Consider the following 19073-nt stretch of genomic DNA (forward strand, 5'->3'; position numbering starts at 1 on the left):
AATAACTTATCTATGATAAATATATTGTAATGTATGTTAATGTAAAAATTGTTGCAATTCATGCAGCATTATCGCTTGTTAACTATGTGTGTATTGTGTTGGAATCCTTTTTAGTGCCTTTAACGCATGCTATGTATAGTGCCTCTAGTTTCTAGTGGTTCCCCACTCATTTTTTTTTTTATTAAGCCTTTAAAGAATGTTATATGGAGTATCTCTTGTCATGTTCAAAAAAACGAGATGAAAATGTACTCCCTGGTGCTTAGTGTTTCCCCCCATCCTCGACTTCTATAAGTGCCAATAGGGCATGGTAGAGAAGAGTTTTCCCTGTTGTCTAGTATTCCCTTGATTCATATCTTTAGTGCTCTCCTGGGTGGTTAAAGCTCCCCCAACCCACATGTTTAGTGTTCTCCCAGAAGGCAAATTTTCTCCCATCCCTTGTCTCCAGAGTTATTCCCTGGTGGCCAGTGATTCCCTGTTCCATGTCACCAGAGTTATTCCCTGGTGGCTAGAGGTTCCCCAGAACCACTGTTACAGGCATTGTATGTTATTCTAAGGGTGTGTGAGGGTACCCTAAGACACAGACACACACAGACACACAGACACACACACACACACACACACACACACACACACACACACACACACACACACACACACACACACACACACACACACACACACACACACACACACACACACACACTTCCTGATCACTAAACTCCCCAGCTCTTACCTCTGCCATGATGGATGAACATGGCCTTCTGGCTGTGTTCATTACTGCAAGCAGCCAGGAGTGGCTCTGCTATTTTATGTAGCAGAGCAATTCTCAGTTGCATAAATGCCTTACTGGAGGCAATTTGGTGGACAGTACATGGTTACTTAGTACATGCCTTTCCCCCAGAATGCCTCATTAGCATCTAGCACAGCCATGGACACAACCCACCACAGTGCTGTACATTTTTGTATGGCACATCTTCGCATGGCAAGGCTGTCGATGAATAAAGAAAAGTTACTGCAAGGTGTGCACTTCATGTAGGCATCATAGTAACTTTTCTGAATTTGGCCCTCAGTGTCAGAATTTGGGTGGTTATAACTCATTGATGGTTTACTGAAAATGTGAGCTCATAATATTAAGTTTATATGAAAATGCACTAAATATATACTTACCACAGATAAAACTACTAAAGGTAGGATTCATATTGCAAAAAATACAGATGTCCATTCTGAACTGCCATAAGACACTGGAGTATACATGGTAGAGATACTACCACATGCCCAGTGACTCTATTACACTTGCCCTTTGGACTCATGTCTCACTATGTCCCTGTGTGTGTGATAACATGCATGACTTCACACCCCTTTATGCCTTATATGTGAATAGCCAAAGATTCTAATTTTGTTATTTATGTAGGTCAAACAAAATGTTATTACCTGAATCATGGAAATTTTAATCTGATGATTTTCTAGCTAATCTACCTGTAAAAAAATGTTAACGCAGAAGTTAGAATTTTAATTTACTTTTCTCCACCACTACAAACACCAGAACTAGCCACACAAACTATCGCAATGATAATAGCAAGACAATGATATACTTTGCTCACACTGCACTGAAGTTAATAATACAAACAGCAGAAAAACTAATATTATCAAACAAATTTATTCAAAAGAGACTTTTCTCACTCAGAATGCCTACCTACAAAAAAAAGTAAAAAAAAATATATGTATATATTTCAAAGCTGATAACATGCATATTTGTGGTATATGCTTAACACTGAGCAGTTTTACTTACTAAACAATGTGCTGCACAATTTTAGCAGTTGTGTCCCTTCGATGATCACAATTTTATAACCAGATAACTTAGTCTTCATATTGCGTAAGAACAATCCACTTTAACACAACATCATGAAATGTATAAATGCAATCCTTCACGACTAGGATGTTCTTAAGATGAAGTACAAATGTTTTATTTTTTACAGTCTGAAAATCAGAAATTTAGTAAAACTTGACAAAGGCATGTTTTGTTCTGCACTAATTTAAAATATTTTATTATGTGAGCAGAATGAAGTTGTTCTCTCTTACAAAACATAGGTTCTTGAACCAGACATTTGCACCTTGTCATACCACTACATGGTATCATAAGGACTGCAAACTTGAGCCCCTAAGGTCACATAGGCCTGCTTTAAATCATAACGTCCTTGTTATAGGTGATTCTATTGTCAGAAGTACTGATATCACACTCAACAGACTAGATAAGGAGAGATTTACAGTCAGTTGTTTCTCTGGTACAAGGATCAAGGATATTACAAGGTCCTCCATAACTCTTCATCATCATAAATACGATTTCAACCTTGAGAAGTAGCAGGCCACCTATATCGCCAATGACAATAAAGCATTAGTGTTAAGCATTATTTGTCCCTCACCAAAAACTTAAAAAAATGATGCCTAAGTTCAAAGATAAAATAACTTGCTACAAGTGTTGGATTAGTAACTGGTGCCAACCCAGGGAGATCCATTATGTGTCTACTTGTGACTAGATGGACAACACACCCTCCTGCTTTTAACAGACATCCTGTACCTGTTGTAACATGACTTCTGCATATGAGCTAGAACTTTTCTTCCCCAAAATGACGTCTTAAGCAAAGGTCTGTTCATCAGCATACCTACATAGCAAATTCCAGTTCAAGCAATATCATTGTTGCTATATTCTCCGCTAGGAGCATAAACAACAAGATGTTTGAGCATCAAGCCTACTTCTGCCTCAAATGCATCTTCCTGTCTGTATATTGCCAAGACTTCATTTCACAGCTGCAGCAACAGTCCCTCCTTACCATGGAACTGTACCTGCTATGGTTTTAGGACCACTGACAATTGCAGGGGTGTATACATATTTATTAGGATCCCTATTGTTTTACAGTAAATCTTGTCCAATACAAATTTATAGGTTATGGGCATTCTAGTTTATCTTGACAAAGCCACCTCATTACTGACTACAGGTCCCTTTTCATGTTCCGTTCAGTCCATACTGATTATCTAAGTAAATTCAAAATCCTATTCATTAAATCAAGACTTTAATCATCTTCAGACAACTGGCTAACATATATAACCACTATATTAAATGTATAACCACTAGCAGATATGTTGTAGACAGTTATTCACTAGTACAAATCGTCCAACTCCCCACCACGGATGCTAACCTCCTTGATCGTGCTCTTACCAACTGCTTCCCCTCCAGTACTATCTCATTATTACTACCTGTTTAAATCAGATCACATGGCTGAGAACATCCCATTAATACTAGCCTCCTCCTCCATTAAAACTTAGTACATTTTAAGACTATTCAAAAGCCAGTTTATTGTTGTGTACCACTATTGTGAGCAAGCCCAACTTGCATATTTCACAAAACAAAGGAATTTATGATGCCACCCTTTCTTCTGCATATACCTCACAGTTTTACTCCCTCATGAATAAATGTACTGAAGAGTCTACTCCAATCCATCACAAGCATAGTGATAAATTCTGAAGTTGTGTATGCTCAGACGTCTGTATGGGAGAAAGTTCATATAAGTTAGCTCTAAAGGAGAAAGAAAAGGCCAATGAATCTACTAAAAATACATACATAAATAAACATTTACTCACTGTAGAAATGATATCAAAGCATTAACCGAGATCCTGAGGTAAACTAACATGGAGTGCAAAGTCATTTATGAACTTAGAGTAGCCACCAGTAGCAAGGATAACCACAAGTCCTTCAGGAAGTTCAGAAGTAAAACCCAGTTCTGCTCTGGACTCCAATATCCCAATCTGACCCCAGGAACCATAGCTAATATCCTTGGAGACAAAATTGCCTCCAACTTCTCACTCCCTGACATCGGATTGTTCCTCAGTTTTATCCCTTACTGTTCTGCCTGAAATCATCCTACCTTAAGTCAAATCAGCATTCATCAGTATAAAAACACTAGTTCCATGGGTCCTGATAATATTCCAGGCTGTCTGCTTGCATGTATGCGGCACCACATATTCAATTTCCCCCTTAAAATCTCTTTAAGATTAATATCTCTGAAACTTGGAGAACCACTACAGAAGTGTCTGTCTACAAGGGTGGCCCTACGACAGGCCTCAGTAACTGCAGGAGTATTAGCCTTACTAGCATAGTCATGGAAATCATTATTGCTGAAATACGTATCAATGACACATGCAGCATCCATATCCTTGTTACTTGCCAACAGGGTTTGTTAAAGGCATCGTGTGTACTCAACCTTGTTGATTTCTTTCTGAAGGTCACATAGATTCATAGATTCATAGATTAGTACTAGGTTAACTGCCCTTGCGAGCCATTTCAAGCCTAGCCAATTATCCCTTGTGAGACTCAAACCCTGCACCTTGTGTTTGTAAGGCAAACACCTTAACCATTAGGCCACCCTCCCATAAGCTTTTTATGAGGGTAGACTGCCCATACTGCCTACTTTCACGTTGCAAAGGCATTTGACACCATTCCCCACATGGATAACTAAATGCCTAACTGACATAATTCATGCTGTAAAGATTGGGGGCATCATCTCTAGCTGCAAAGATGTTGATTATGGTATTTTACAGAGCTCAGTGCTCAGGCCTTTCTTATATAGCATTTACTTCTCAGATGTGAAATTGGGCCTCCAATTCCTCTGGCTAACCAAGTTTGTAAATGACTGCAAATTACACAAAGCAGTCAACTTCTTACCATCGTACTAATATTTTCCAGAAGGAACTGAGCTCACCCTAAATGCCAAGAAGTGCACCTGTTATCCTTAGTAATGTCCCTACCACTTCCCTTTATCACATCTTTTGAACCAGAACAGACTCTTTTATTAGAATTTTTGAAAACTAAGTTGAAAGGACTTCTTAAGCAGGAAGGCTTCCTAATCAAGTTATGATTAGGAAGTCCTTCTGTACTGAATAGTTTATCTGTCGAGATATTGCATCTAGGTCAAATGAGTTCCTTATCTCTTTACAGTCCTCCCTTACCAGACCCATCAGCAAATACAGTGCCCCATTTGTAATGTGACTGTCTAAACACCATGTAAAGTGGAAAAGTCCCAATGATTCACAACTAAAAATATCTCAGATTTAATCAGCTTAAGCTATCCCATTATTAAAATCCCATTCCATCCACTCTGTCTCATACAGGCTCTTGACATGACACAGGTGACATACTTATCATACCGTGCAGTAGAATAGCCTGTACTTTATGATCATCTCCACCTTAATAGAGAATACAAAATAAACCCATGATCCAAAATTCTATAATTCCATTGTACAGTTAACACCTACTGATGTGATAGATTTCTTACTGAATGCATTCCATGTCTTTGGAACAGATTGTTTTTGTATATCAAAGTACATTCCTGATTACCTTCAAAGCCGACCTCAATAAATGGATGTGTAACTCTAGTATTATGCCTGGTATTATTGTGGATGATCTTTTGATAAAAAGAAACCGTTTACCCTTATTTGTACATGGGCACTGCCGTTAAGCTTCTTGATGGTCCACCAGCTGTACCCTTAGAATAAATCTATGAACCGATGAATCTGGAAAAATCAACACTGTCTTTTGAGAAATTATAGTAATTTGTGCTATTCTATAAAAAATTATTTTCAATATTGCTGATTTCATGCATACATAAATACACACACACACACACACACACACACACACACACATACACACTGCATATATGGGTTCCTGTTATCTAACCGACTGTCCTAAATGTCGAGTCTTGGAAGACTGAACGGGGAAGTTCGAAAAATAGAAATGTCGAAGCCGCAGAAATTTGAATTCTTTCCTAGGGAAAGAATTTGGTTGGCTGTTTCCGTGGCTTCGACATTTTCTGTACTGTGGTGCGAATGTTTTGGACTGGGTTAAGGTAAGTGTGTGAGTGTGACGGACGTTGGGGTTAGGGCACGGGTAAGGTAAGTGTGCGATAGTGATGGATTTTAGGGTTAGGGGGCGGGTAAGGTAAGTGTGTGATAGTGACGGACGTTAGGGTTAGGGCTTGGGTTAAGGTTAGTGCATAGATAGTTGTGTATGTAAGGTGTAGTGTAGGTTTATTAGGTGTTTGGTGTGCTTGTGTTGTGTATGTGTTTTTCGGCACAGCAAATGTTTTTCCTGGGAAAAAAAAAATTGCTGTTCTGGGGTTTCGTTGTTGTCATATTTCGAACTCCCAAATTCGAACATATGGTGTTCGAAATTTTGGAAGTTCAATTATATGACATAGACCAGATATATATATATATATATATATATATATATATATATATATATATATATATATATATCTATATATATATATATATATTTATTTATTTATTTATATACACACACACACATACACACACACACACACATATATACATATATATATATATATATATATATATATATATATATATATATATGCACACACATATACATACATTACACACGCAGCTATATAATATATATATGTGTGTGTATGTGTGTGTGTGTGTGTGTGTGTGTGTGTGTGTGTGTGTGTGTGTGTGTGTGTATATACATGTGTAAGTGTGTCTATATATATATATATATATATATAGTTTACTATCAAAAGCTTGAAAAGCACTTCACCATTTGGTCATTACAATGACAACATTTTCAGATCAACATGTAGAAAATCCTTTCCCCGACATCTGCAGTTGACATTATTCAACAGAACAGAAAGTGACATCAGACACCCAGTATATGCAGCTCAACATGCTGTGAGTATTTCACCTCAACATCACACATTTTTACTGTTTTGCAGGAGAGCAAGACACCCTCCACACCCTCTACAAATTATATATATAACAACTCCAAGATCGTACTACAGTGAGGAAAAGGGTAAATACCCTGGTCCTCACTGTACTGTGATTTCCAGTCACAATGCTGAACCCCTAATAATGAATCATGATATGCATTCATATGCATGGGTTCTTAGTATTCAGGTTCAGCATTGCGCATCTTTGAAACTGCACTTTCCATCAACCGACATTTGATTAAGTGTCTTTCAAGCTTTTGATAGTAAACCTATACATATAAACACGCACACACAGCACACACACACACACACACACACCACACACCACACACCACACACCACACACACACACACACACACACACACACACACACACACACACACACACACACACACACACACACACACACGCGCACACACACACCACAAAAACAGATTGGCCAAAGAAGAGCCATAAAGACGACAGAGTGAACTAATGAGGATAAGAAAGAAATTATGTATTGTTACTATTATGTAAAAAGCCCAGAATTTCTAGACACAAGATATACAAAATGATTAAGTGAAAAAGTAGAATAAAGAAAAATGCTTCAGCAGGAAAAATTGTCACAAGCTTCAAATAAAAAATTGCTTTCATTAATACAACAGATTTTGGAAAAACAGTATATAGATCAAGAAACTTTGATCTCTTTGGAAAAAGAAGCCTCTGAGGAAGTGAGAAAATATAAACAACAAAACCTAGAGGTATTTGAAAAATATAAAAAAGAAATATGGACATGAGAAAGAAAGAGAGATTTGATATCGTGCAATATTTATGCAAAGGAGAAAGCCAAGTTAACTAATATACAGAAGTTAGTTTCAAAGATATTCAAAGAAAAATACAGGCAAAGGCATCCAGATATGGAAAATTTCACAACAAAAAGACTAAAAGCACAAAGATTTAATGTAGAAAAGACGATTAGTAAAGTAGAAGTTAAAGAAATAGAAGTTGAAGTTATGGAGTGCCTGCAAAGTGAAGGATTTAAAGAAGGCCTAAAACAGACTACATCACAGCATGATGGAGTGAGTCCCCAGCAGACCTCTCAACCGTCCCGAATTACTCGTTTTTTAACGAGTTTTGGGGTCCCAATAATGGGATGCCATGATTCCTGAGTGGCACCCCATTAGCTCCGATTTTTTAAATCTATTTTTTCAATTTTCGTGCTTTCGGAGCTGACGTTATCACTTGTGCGATGACGTCAGCTCCATCAGCATGCCGCGCATCTATTTGAATACTGGGAGGACGTTCGGGCAGAACACAGGATTTACAAAGCCATGGGAGGATTTATTTTTTAAGCACAGGATTTTCTAAGCCGCCGCAGGAGTTTTTTTTTTTTTTTTTTTTAAGCCACGTTGTACTGAACATAGGACTGCCATTCGGGCAGAACACAGGATTTCTTCAACTGCAGGTAAGCCGCGCGTCTGTCGCAAGAATTACTTTAAACTGCAAAGCCAGACAGAAGGTACAGTGACCATCTTCATAATTATTCTGTGAACGTAGTTTTAAAGTTGGCGCCTGCTGAGCTAGTAAGCAAGTGGTGTGTGTGTGTGTGTGTGTGTGTGTGTGTGTGTGCTGCGTAAGATAAAGAAACTCCTGTTGTCTGCCAATCGAGTGAATTGAATTGGAAACCTTTAAAGAAAGTCCAGCAGGGCAAAAATGTCAAATGTTTTCTTTATTTCATGCTGGTTGGTTTACTGAAATGGTTCTGGCCATATTACTGCTCTTCTGTTCTAACTATAGTCTACTCTGGTGGATTAATTTGGGTACTAAAGGTTATTTAGATATTTCCTGTGCCTGTCAGCAGACTCACCACTGAAAATATTACCGTATTCAGTTTATATACATTTACCTATCCCATATTAGTACATTTCAAAACAGACCAAATTAAAACATTTTGACTTCATAAGGAATTCACAAGCAATAAGTTACATTTCCTTGCTTTTGTAGTTTTTAGATTTTTTCTGTAAAGACACCTATATACAACGTGGTATGTAGCATTATATCTTATCCCTGTTATGACAGTTATTCTATATAAATATATTTTCAAAGGTATATTATTTAAATAAGTGTGTGTGTGTGTGTGTATGTGTGTTGTGTGAGTATGTTGTAATTACAGTTGAATGTATGTGTTTGCATGATCTGTTTTATGGTGGTGTCGTGCACCACTGTGAAAGGAAGATACAATAATTCAGGAAGCAGAAATGCACTGAAATAACTATATTTTTACTTAATTAGAATTGTTTTATATGTAAAAAAATAGACTGCTTAGAGTGCAGTATACAAATCGTATATGTGAGACCTGAACAGTATATAACTATGCTTCATTTACAAATGATACCGCTCTAGCTTATCATCCTGCCGTTATCTCTATTTACCTGTACTATGTTTTGGACTGCATTTACATGGCACATAAAGCATATCTGTTTTAAATGGCTTCTGAATAGGGCAGTTTTCTCATTATTGGTGCATGCATTTTGCTTCATTGCCTACTGGAAAAAATGTTCAAACAATAAATTTGAAATGCAATTGTATGTGGAAGTAGACTTTTATGATGGAAATGTTCTGAATAGGGTCATTTTGTCATTATTGGTTCATGCATTTTTGTTTCATTGCCTACTAGAAAAATGTTTAACAATAAATTTAAAATGTGCTAACTTAAGTCTAACACATGCTCTGTATTATATAAGGAATATAATTTAATAAAGTCAGGAAGGTGTATCAAAGAACGCATGTATGTTTCTTGTTTTGTGTGCAAGGGGCCTCTGATTTGAAAACAGCCCAAAAGTAATCTTTATCCATCCACACTTGCCAGATGCATTTTCTTTGGATGTGGTGTGGGTTTCAATGCTGTTTCAATGAATGTGAGTATTAAGAGCAGAGAAGTTTTAATGTCAAGTCTATTTTCATTGTGAGACAGTACTGCTTTGTTTAGCAGGTATCTATTGTATTTGCGCATTGTGCTATAAAATGGCCCGAAAAAGTGTTGGATAGATTAGATATTAAAACAAGAAGGATGCTTCATGCTCACCAAATGATTTATAAAAATGAATGTATACCAAGATTGTATATTCCCCATTCTGAAGGAGGTATGGGCCTCCTTGAAATTGATTACATGTATAAATCTGCAGTTGTGGGACTTCATACATATTTACTGACCTCACAAGATCCAAATGTAGGGAAAGTTTTGAAACATGAGGAGAATAAATCTAAGATGACAATTCTGCTTAATTTAGCAGAACCATATCGACATCAAGCAGGAATCAAAATAAAACCAGAAGTAGATAAAAATCATGCAGCAACTGAATGTGCTAAAAAACAAAAGAAAGAATATAAGGTGAAGGACCAGACGAGAAGGCAAGAAATGTGGAAAAACATAAATATAGTTGCAAGTATAGAAAACTTCTGGAAGTGCCTCATGTTGATCAACGAATGCAGGAATGGTTAAAGAGAGGTGAATTCACATCAAGAAATGAAAGATTAATATTGGCAGCCAAAGACAGTGGCTTACGTACATGCTGGTTTACAAAGTCCATTGAATGTGTGAGAGAAACAGACATATGTAGGTTTTGCAAAACCAAATTGGAAACAGTCACACACCTTGTCGCTGGTTGCGACGCACTAATGCCAGAGGGGCTGTATACTGAAAGGTATAATAATATGGCGAGACTGTTACACTGGAGATTGCGCAAACATGATGCTATCGAAGTGGCTGAAAAACACTGGAAACATGAGCCACAAAGAATCATAGAAAATGATAAAGTTTATATCACATGGGATCACCCAATACCAACAGTTCAAAAGATAGATGCTAGAAAACCTGATATAGTGGTCCAAGAAAAGAAGACAAAAGTAGCATTGATCATTGAAATTGCCACACCCAATGACTACAGTGTCTTGTGTACAGAGAGACAAAAAGTCATAAAATACGTTGATCTGCAGGCAGAAACGAGAGCCATGTGGAAGAAAGATACCCAGACAGTTCCAGTAGTAGTAGGAGCAACTGGTCTTATAAAAAAGAATTTACAATTGTATTTAGATATGTTACCAATTACTGTAACACTGTACGAATTGCAGGAGTCATTACTGGGCACATTGCAGGTGCTGCGAAGAGCACTTTTGTCTAACATCAAAAAGCGAAACAATACTAATTTCATGAACTTTAATCATACTTTGACTTAGGAATGGGGTCCATTCCCGTCATGGTATTAGAAACCCAAAAGACTTGGAGAAATTAAAACACACACACATGATCGAACAATAGCATTTCCAGACAGCCCACCAACCCTCTGTCCTCTGCCTATTTATATATCTTGGCTATATACACTATTCTTAATATCACACTGTTTTTTTTCCATCCAACCCTTACGTAAGCTCAATGACTCAGGCATTTTCCTTGCATGTTCTGCACTTTCTTGGCACTGCACCACACAATCAGCTTTTTGCTTCATGCAATCAAACATTTGCTGCTGTTTTTTTATGCTTTTCCCTAACCTGTCCTTCCTCCATTCGCAAGTATTTAGTTATCTCCTCCACGTGTTGCAAAATCTTGTTGAATTTGCATTCCAGTTTGATGATTTAGAATCTCTAAACATGTTGTTTAATCTTATAATCCACTTTAGACAAAATTTCCTCAGGATATGGATCATATAAATCTCCAAACGCAATGAAGAAATAAACTTATAATATCCACTAGGCACAGAGATGCTAAGCTAGGCAGCCATCTTGTACAGTGGCTGAATAATAAACTCTCAGCCTTTAGGCTAAGATCGCAAGTCTGAATATTGTTTTAGTGGTTGGTGGTCTGCAACTAATATAAACTGTTTACCGAATAAGTATATATCCTGGTTTAAAATAAAATAAAATAAATAAATACATAAATATATATGGAAATGTTTGCAAGCCTGTATAATAGCAATTGCCTTCACCCTTGTCTGAGAATATCATTTCTTTATGTCAGTCGGTATTTTACTGTCATATTGTATCACTTTCTATACCCTGCGGTGGTGGTGCTGCGGTAGCGTTGTCGCCTCATAGCAACACGTTGTCCCATTCGATTCTCAGCTAGAGCGTCTTCTGTGTGGAGGCATGCATGAATGGGGCAAGCCTTCATTGAAGGTTGTGCGACAGGCTGGTAACTGGCACATAGAAATCCACTACCAATCATTAGCAGACCGGAGTTCTGCTGTGGCGACCCCTAACCGGGATAAGCCGAAAGACACAAACAAACAAATTGTATCACTTTCTATGTGGTTGTCTACATCTGGCAAGCAATAAGTTCTGAGCATACTGCTCAAGCTACCATCAGTCTTTAAAAAAGCTTTACTTCCTGGTTGAACATTATAGTTATGTGTAGCAGAATCTGAATTCATGCTTTGTTTTAGCTGTTCAAATGATTTCCGATGCATGTTTGCCCATACAGTGAAGTAAGCACAAACATCTTGAAACACCCTGTTTTTTTCACTTTCTCAGATAACTAACATACACCTCTCTCTCCCTCTCTCTCTCTCTCTCTCTCTAGCTGTCTCTCTGTCACCAAGAGATTGTTAGATCATATACCAATACTTTAACCTACTTCCATTGTTCTCCAACAAACATCTCCCAGAAGTCACTCTTTTCCTTCCATTTATTTCATTCCACAATGATACTTGGATACTCAGTGTTGACTCATGCTCACCAGGTTTGATTACCCGACTAAGTACCAGGCTACCCTCACAACTCTTATCATTTCCATCATTAACTCACATTCACTACTTGACAATAACCTTTCCTTCTCATTCATTATATCCTCTTATCTCTTACAGTCTACAAATACAGACCACTTCCTTTACGGGTATATTAAAAGTAAAGTATTTCACTTTCTCACTGTTAATAAAACTCACCTTTCACTCTCTTACTGTTACAAAACTCACAAATTTAAATGAAACTTTACCGATATCCACTGCACCCCTATCCCGAAACCTAGGGGTGATGTTCACCTAACCCCCCTGATTCCAAGCAATAGCCACCATGCAGCCAGCCCTCCCTACATCAAATGCCCCCATGACTGTTTCATACTGTACTCACAACTCTAACCTCAGGATTCAATAAAATCAGTGTAAGCTCTGTGTAGTGCTTACATGGAATGTGTCTGAGTACATGGCCATGGTTCCTCCCCGGCAGCATGCCATACATATTAATTATGGCACACTGCCGAGAGAGATAAGAAATACATGGATATTGAATCTGTGCAAGAGCAGTGTAGAGACTATCCCATAGTTGTGGACTGTCCAGAAAATGTCTAGGCAGGTAGTAAGCTGAGGACAGCAATTTTATTTTTTTTAATTATGTTTGCATGGTGCAGCATGGTGCTTAGCAATGTGGAGCTGCACTTCGTTATTCACCTGACATCTGCTATGTATCTAAAAATAAAAATCGGATGTAATCAACTGAATTTCTTAATTTTTTTTTCTTTGTCTCCCTGTTTGCACGGAACAGTACAGTGCTTAGCAATGCCATCTGACATCTAAAAATAGAAACCATATGTATTTAATTTTTGTAGTCTTTGTGGTGCTTAGCAATGCGCAAACCCATGCAGATTCACTGCACAATGCTAACAGGTATCATTAGTATATGTGAAGATATACTGCTTCCTTGCACTATCCAAGTGGCTAGATATGTTGAGAAGCTACAGTGTAGTAGGTCTCAGGTTCAAGTCCTGAGCACTCATATGTTTTACATGTATTGTTTTGAAAATGAGTCAACTGACTGAAACATCACTGTAATTTAAAATAAAAAAAAATTGTGAAATTTAGCAAAGCTGTGCGGTGCTATGCTCTGCCTAAATAAGGTCAACTGTCTACTCAGTTTGTGCTATGCTCAGCGTCACTTAAATGGTTTCTGCAAGTTTGCATGATGCTAAGCAACACACCGCTTTTTTAAAAATTGCAGTATGATGTGTAAGGGAGGGAATGTAGCCAATATAAAGATCAACAGCCAGGAATTTCAGTGGGGATCATTGGGATCAGTTTGCTAGGGAACTTACTAGTGCTACTGGTATCCCCTGCACTGGTGAGCAGTGTCATCACCACTATAATGACCTCAAGCATAGGAAGAGGGGAACCTTGGACACCTGGGTCCAAGAATCTCAGGTTGGACAGAGCCAGCAGATATGTAAGTATGTTAGGCAGCACTTTCAATATATACAAGCTGAATCTGTGCAAAACTGGTATGCATAATGGATTGCTTCTCTTTCAACAGCTGCAGAAGAGAGGGCTCACAATGTGCAGTCCCATGCAGGGCACCTGGCCATGATGAGATGGGAGTATGGTAAGTAGGGAAACATCAAAATAATAACTTAAGGCATAATGTAATCTTATAACAAATTAGAGAGTCTGCAGTCTTAACAGTCAGGCATGTCATACCTGGGACATGTAACATGCTTAGTAATGTGTCACTGCCTACCTGTAATGATAAAGCAGGTTACATCAGGTAAACATGCATTACTGTGTAGTATAGCTTCCAAATATCAGTTAATGTTGGGGTCTAACAATATTAAGAGTCACTGTTCTGGTCTGCTCATTGTCTGAAATATGCTGTAGGCTGCACCCAATTAATGGACAGGGTATACGGGTTATTTATTAGATGTCTTGCATAGCTATTCATGGTTTAATTGCCAGACTTGAAGCAACAATAATCAATAATTCTAAATGGTGATGGTGCTTTCTTATGTAATATTTTCAAATCAAATAAAAAGTGTTCACCATTCCTGTATTCACTGCATGTGTATTGTGATCTGACACCAGTCAACTGTTAAACGTATAGCAATGAAGACTGCAGCAAAAAATGTCTGAAACAAATATAGTTCATTACCCAGAGTAAGATTCAAGCCTCTGTTCTGCTCATGTTGTCTGAAAGACTGCTGTGTATTCCATCCGGGCAATGAACATCGTATATGGGTTTAGGTAAGTGAAGTCCTGGACTGCTATCCATGTGTCTAAATGCCAGATTAAAAGGAACATTTTATCAACAAAATTTACAGCAGGATTGTACTTTGATAAGTAATCTTTCAAATAAGTTGTTATTATTCCAGTATTCACTGCATGTGTGTTCCATTCAGACACCAGTCAGCTGTTACATATTAACTAATAATGTACTAGCAAATGTCAAACATAAATTCAGTGCAATACCCAGATTAAGGGTCAAGTTAGAGTTCTGATAATTTTCCTGAAATATGCTGTAGATAGCATGCAGTGAATGAACAGGGTACAGGTCAACAGATGAGCTCAACAGCTATACATGTGTGTAACTGGCAGATTTCATGGGACATCAATCATTAGAGTGCAAAAGGAGATGGTGTTTTGATAACTACTGTAGGCAACTAAAATGCTCATCATGCATGTGTTCACTGCATTTGGCTTCCAATGTAATACCACACACAGCTATGCATGTGTGTAAATGTATCATTTCACACAAAATGTTGCAAGAAACATCTTAGAGGTGCTAGTGTTTTTAGAATCTATTATATTGAAATAAAGTGAACATAATTCCTGCAGTCGCTGATTTTGTGTTCTATTCCCATGGCAGCCAGCTCACAAATAGCCAGCTGTCTAATGTACTTACTACTTAGTGTACACAACACATACCTCTCACGCTTTTGCAGAATGTAATGACTAGTGCCCCATATGACTGGCCCTTGATTAGCAGATACATGACATTACTTGGAATCCAATTTATTGGCAAATCTGTTTACAGAACACCTTGGTAGTAATGCATGAGCACACTATGTAAAACAGTTCCTTGTAGATGTGTACCTGCATTTGTTAGTGTTTGGCCCATACTGCCCCATGCTAACAGGTTGGGAGTTATGCACGTGCAACATCTATACAAAAATCGTAGTTACTGTACTCACAACTGACACTGCACACCTGTAGAAGTTATGTAGTAGTAGCCTGTGTAGTAATATCACCTGCGAGGTAACTAATGGTAGGTTTATCTCTCTCTCCCCACCCCTTATCTTCTTTAATTCATTAATGTTATTTATTATTATGATTTGATATTAATATATCATTTTTAACTAACTGTTATATTGGTCTTATGTATTATTTCATACTGGTTTGCTGTTAACATATTTACCTTTGTGTGTTGTGTTCCTCATAATATACCCTAATATATATTTTGATTAATCAGTATTAGCTTCCATTATGTAAATACTAACATTTGTTTGGTTATTACTTATCTTACCTTATGTTTATATTTCATTTACTGCAGTGCAACAAGGTGGGATGGTTCCAGGTGATCCACCTGCCTTGGCTCCCTCGGCCATGGCACTGGGCCCCAGCACATCTGGGCGGCAGCCTTGTGGTGCCCCCTCTGCTACCCCTGCACTGCCTGTACCTTTGGGTAATTTTGCCACACAGGCTAGGGCTGTGCCCCCCTCTGGGAGCGGAGGTGGAGGGGATGATTTTGTCACCTATCAAGAACTGCCAGGTATGGTATATGGTGTGCTAAGACGATCTGTCAGTGCACACTTGCACTGGATGAAGAGCATGCTGTCCATCCTGGTGGGGCAGCCTTGCACTGGATGCCAGCCTCCACCACTGCCACCACAGGGGCAGTGAAGGAGCAGTGCTGACAGTTCCATGGGTGAGGACTTGAGTCGTACTGCTACCGTGTGGATTCTCATGAGATTGGGATTCTACAACACCCTCCCGATCCAGGGTGTTCACTCCCTCTTCTGTCACACACCAACCCTGTCTGCTGTCTTGTCTATCTTGTCTGTCTGTCAAAGCTTCTTCACCTTCCCAGCTTACTTCCCCAAGACATACATATGTCCCTTCCCCAACACTCCAGTCTCACCTTAAAAAAAAAAAAATGGGCACCTGTCCCACAAAAAAACCCCAAAAAAATTATCTCATACACAGCTCTCCATTTTCCACGTGGCCACTGGACACATGTAATTTAGTCCAACTGAACTGACAACGATGTTGCCATCACCCCTATCTGGCGGTGATGGTCCAAATTCAGCAAAAATATCTGTGAAAGTACACAGTTGTTGCTGTTAAAGAAACGGATAACTATGGTTCTTTCCTACACCGGTCTTGCACATACCTACCTGCCTTTTACTATGTTTTCCCCTTCTGCTTGCACCATATTTCACCACTGTCCTATCTCCCCATTTTTCTTTTCTTTAAAGACTTTTTGCACAATGTGGAGTGGCAAGCCACATTAGTTAGCTACACTAAATAATGCTACATTAATATATGCTTTTGTAAAAATATTAATCACATTCAAAAAGTACACCTGCACCCGACCATCGCACCTGCAGAACAGTGGCTCAACCCGCCAAAGATCTTCTAATTAACACAGGTGTTTTAATGAAAACATAGTAATGCTCACATTCTCCTCATTAAGCGTGTTTAACTGATGCTGAGTATCATTCTTCTCAGCACAAACCAGCTAAAAGAAATATAGAAAAATATTACTGTAATTGGTACTCTACTAGGGAAATACATCGCTATAAAACCATAAACATAAGAATGAAAGTAAGTGAGGTATCTAATAGCAGGTTACCATGCAATTAAATGTACATGTAAAAATGCACTTGCTAAAACATTAATGTAAAAATAGGATTATAACTGGGACTCTATTAGAGAAATGCAGCACTCTAAAGCCATACACATAATAATACATGTAAGCATACCTCTCAAACTTTTAGAGCAAGAAATCTGGACAAATCCATAAATAAAAGTGGAACAAAGCCCCAGAAATAGGGCCAATTTTTAAATATTGCTCTTACAAACTAAGAATGTTGATAGAGTAACATGTTTTGTTTAGCATGTATGTTCTGAAATATATGAAGTCTGTAAGTTAAACGTCTTATTATTTTCTAACTTCAGTCTTTAATGATTTACCACTAATTTGCCAGAAAACCACAATTTTATGAAAAACAGACAAAAAATTTGAGGCCAAAGTCTGAACATTCTGCAAAAATCTTTACAGTTGAGGGGTATGCATGTAAGTAAAGTCTATAACAGCAGATAGCTGTGGAGTGATAAGTGCAACATGTAAAAATACACCTGCTACATCAGTGATGCTGTAGCTCATTCTGTAAAATGCATTGAGAACAGTACTTTTTGGTACACATGGTCCTGGGTTCAACTACAACTGCCTCTACCATTGAAAATACATTTATGTGGACATCAACATTATAAATTGTGATATGCATGTCTGCCTTATCACCCATTTATCCACCCAAAGCAGTACAGATGGAAAGTCTGCATCTAAGTAATAAAAGTCAAAGGCCTACAGTTAGGACCACTCTTAACTCATTCACTCTGGAGCAGCTCAGAAAATGTTGCCTGCTTACTTCCACCATAGGAACAACAGTGCAGCCTGAGCTCATTTTCAGAAAATCCATTTCTAATACCATACAGAAAACAAATATTCATAACTCTTTAACTATAAGAACTAGACTAAAAATGTAAACTCAAAGGTTGTTCAGCAGACACTGACCTTTCTAACAGTGTAAATGTTGATAGTACACATCAAATTCATTATTAAATATTTGGCAAGAAATCTTGATATTGTGCATATTTTTTACATTTTTGGAAAAGCAAAGCACAATATCTTGGTCAATGTACAAGGTAGACCCAATTTGTATTTAATTTATTCGTATGAATGTTAGCTTTAAAATGATACCTTAACCATTACTGTGTGATGCTTCTTTATGGAGATATTCACAGAAATATGATTGATATATTATTTCTCATAATTGATAAATACACAAAGCATAATATCTCATCACCTGTAACAGACAAAGCCTACATATCAGTGTAAAAGTTGTGCGTCTAAATGTCAGCTTCAAAATGATGTATCATTTGTGTGATCATCATGCTCCCTTGCAAAGATATGGCCATAATAATGAGAAGTATTGGAAATGTATAATTTTCATAATCGACAAGACTAAACAAGCTGTACGTGTGTACAGTGCAAAGACACAGTTCTTTTACCATGTTGTATGCAGTAACACTGTCTTCAAAATGAGGCATTACTTGGCACACTGACATGCTCCCTTGCAAAGTTATTTATCAAAATATGAAAAAATCTTAATTTCCATAACCTAAGTCCAATACACACTTTGATATCTGCACATGTGTACAACATACAGGCACAGTTCTTTTACCATGTTGTAACCAGCAATCTTGTTTCAGCTGCTCCTGTTAGGGGTTGCCACAGTGGATCATCTGTTTCCATTTCTTCCTGTCCTCTGC

Source organism: Protopterus annectens, chromosome 10.part0 (genome assembly GCF_019279795.1).
Source record: "Protopterus annectens isolate FY-2018-M chromosome 10.part0, PAN1.0, whole genome shotgun sequence".
In the NCBI taxonomy this organism is placed as follows: domain Eukaryota; kingdom Metazoa; phylum Chordata; order Ceratodontiformes; family Protopteridae; genus Protopterus; species Protopterus annectens.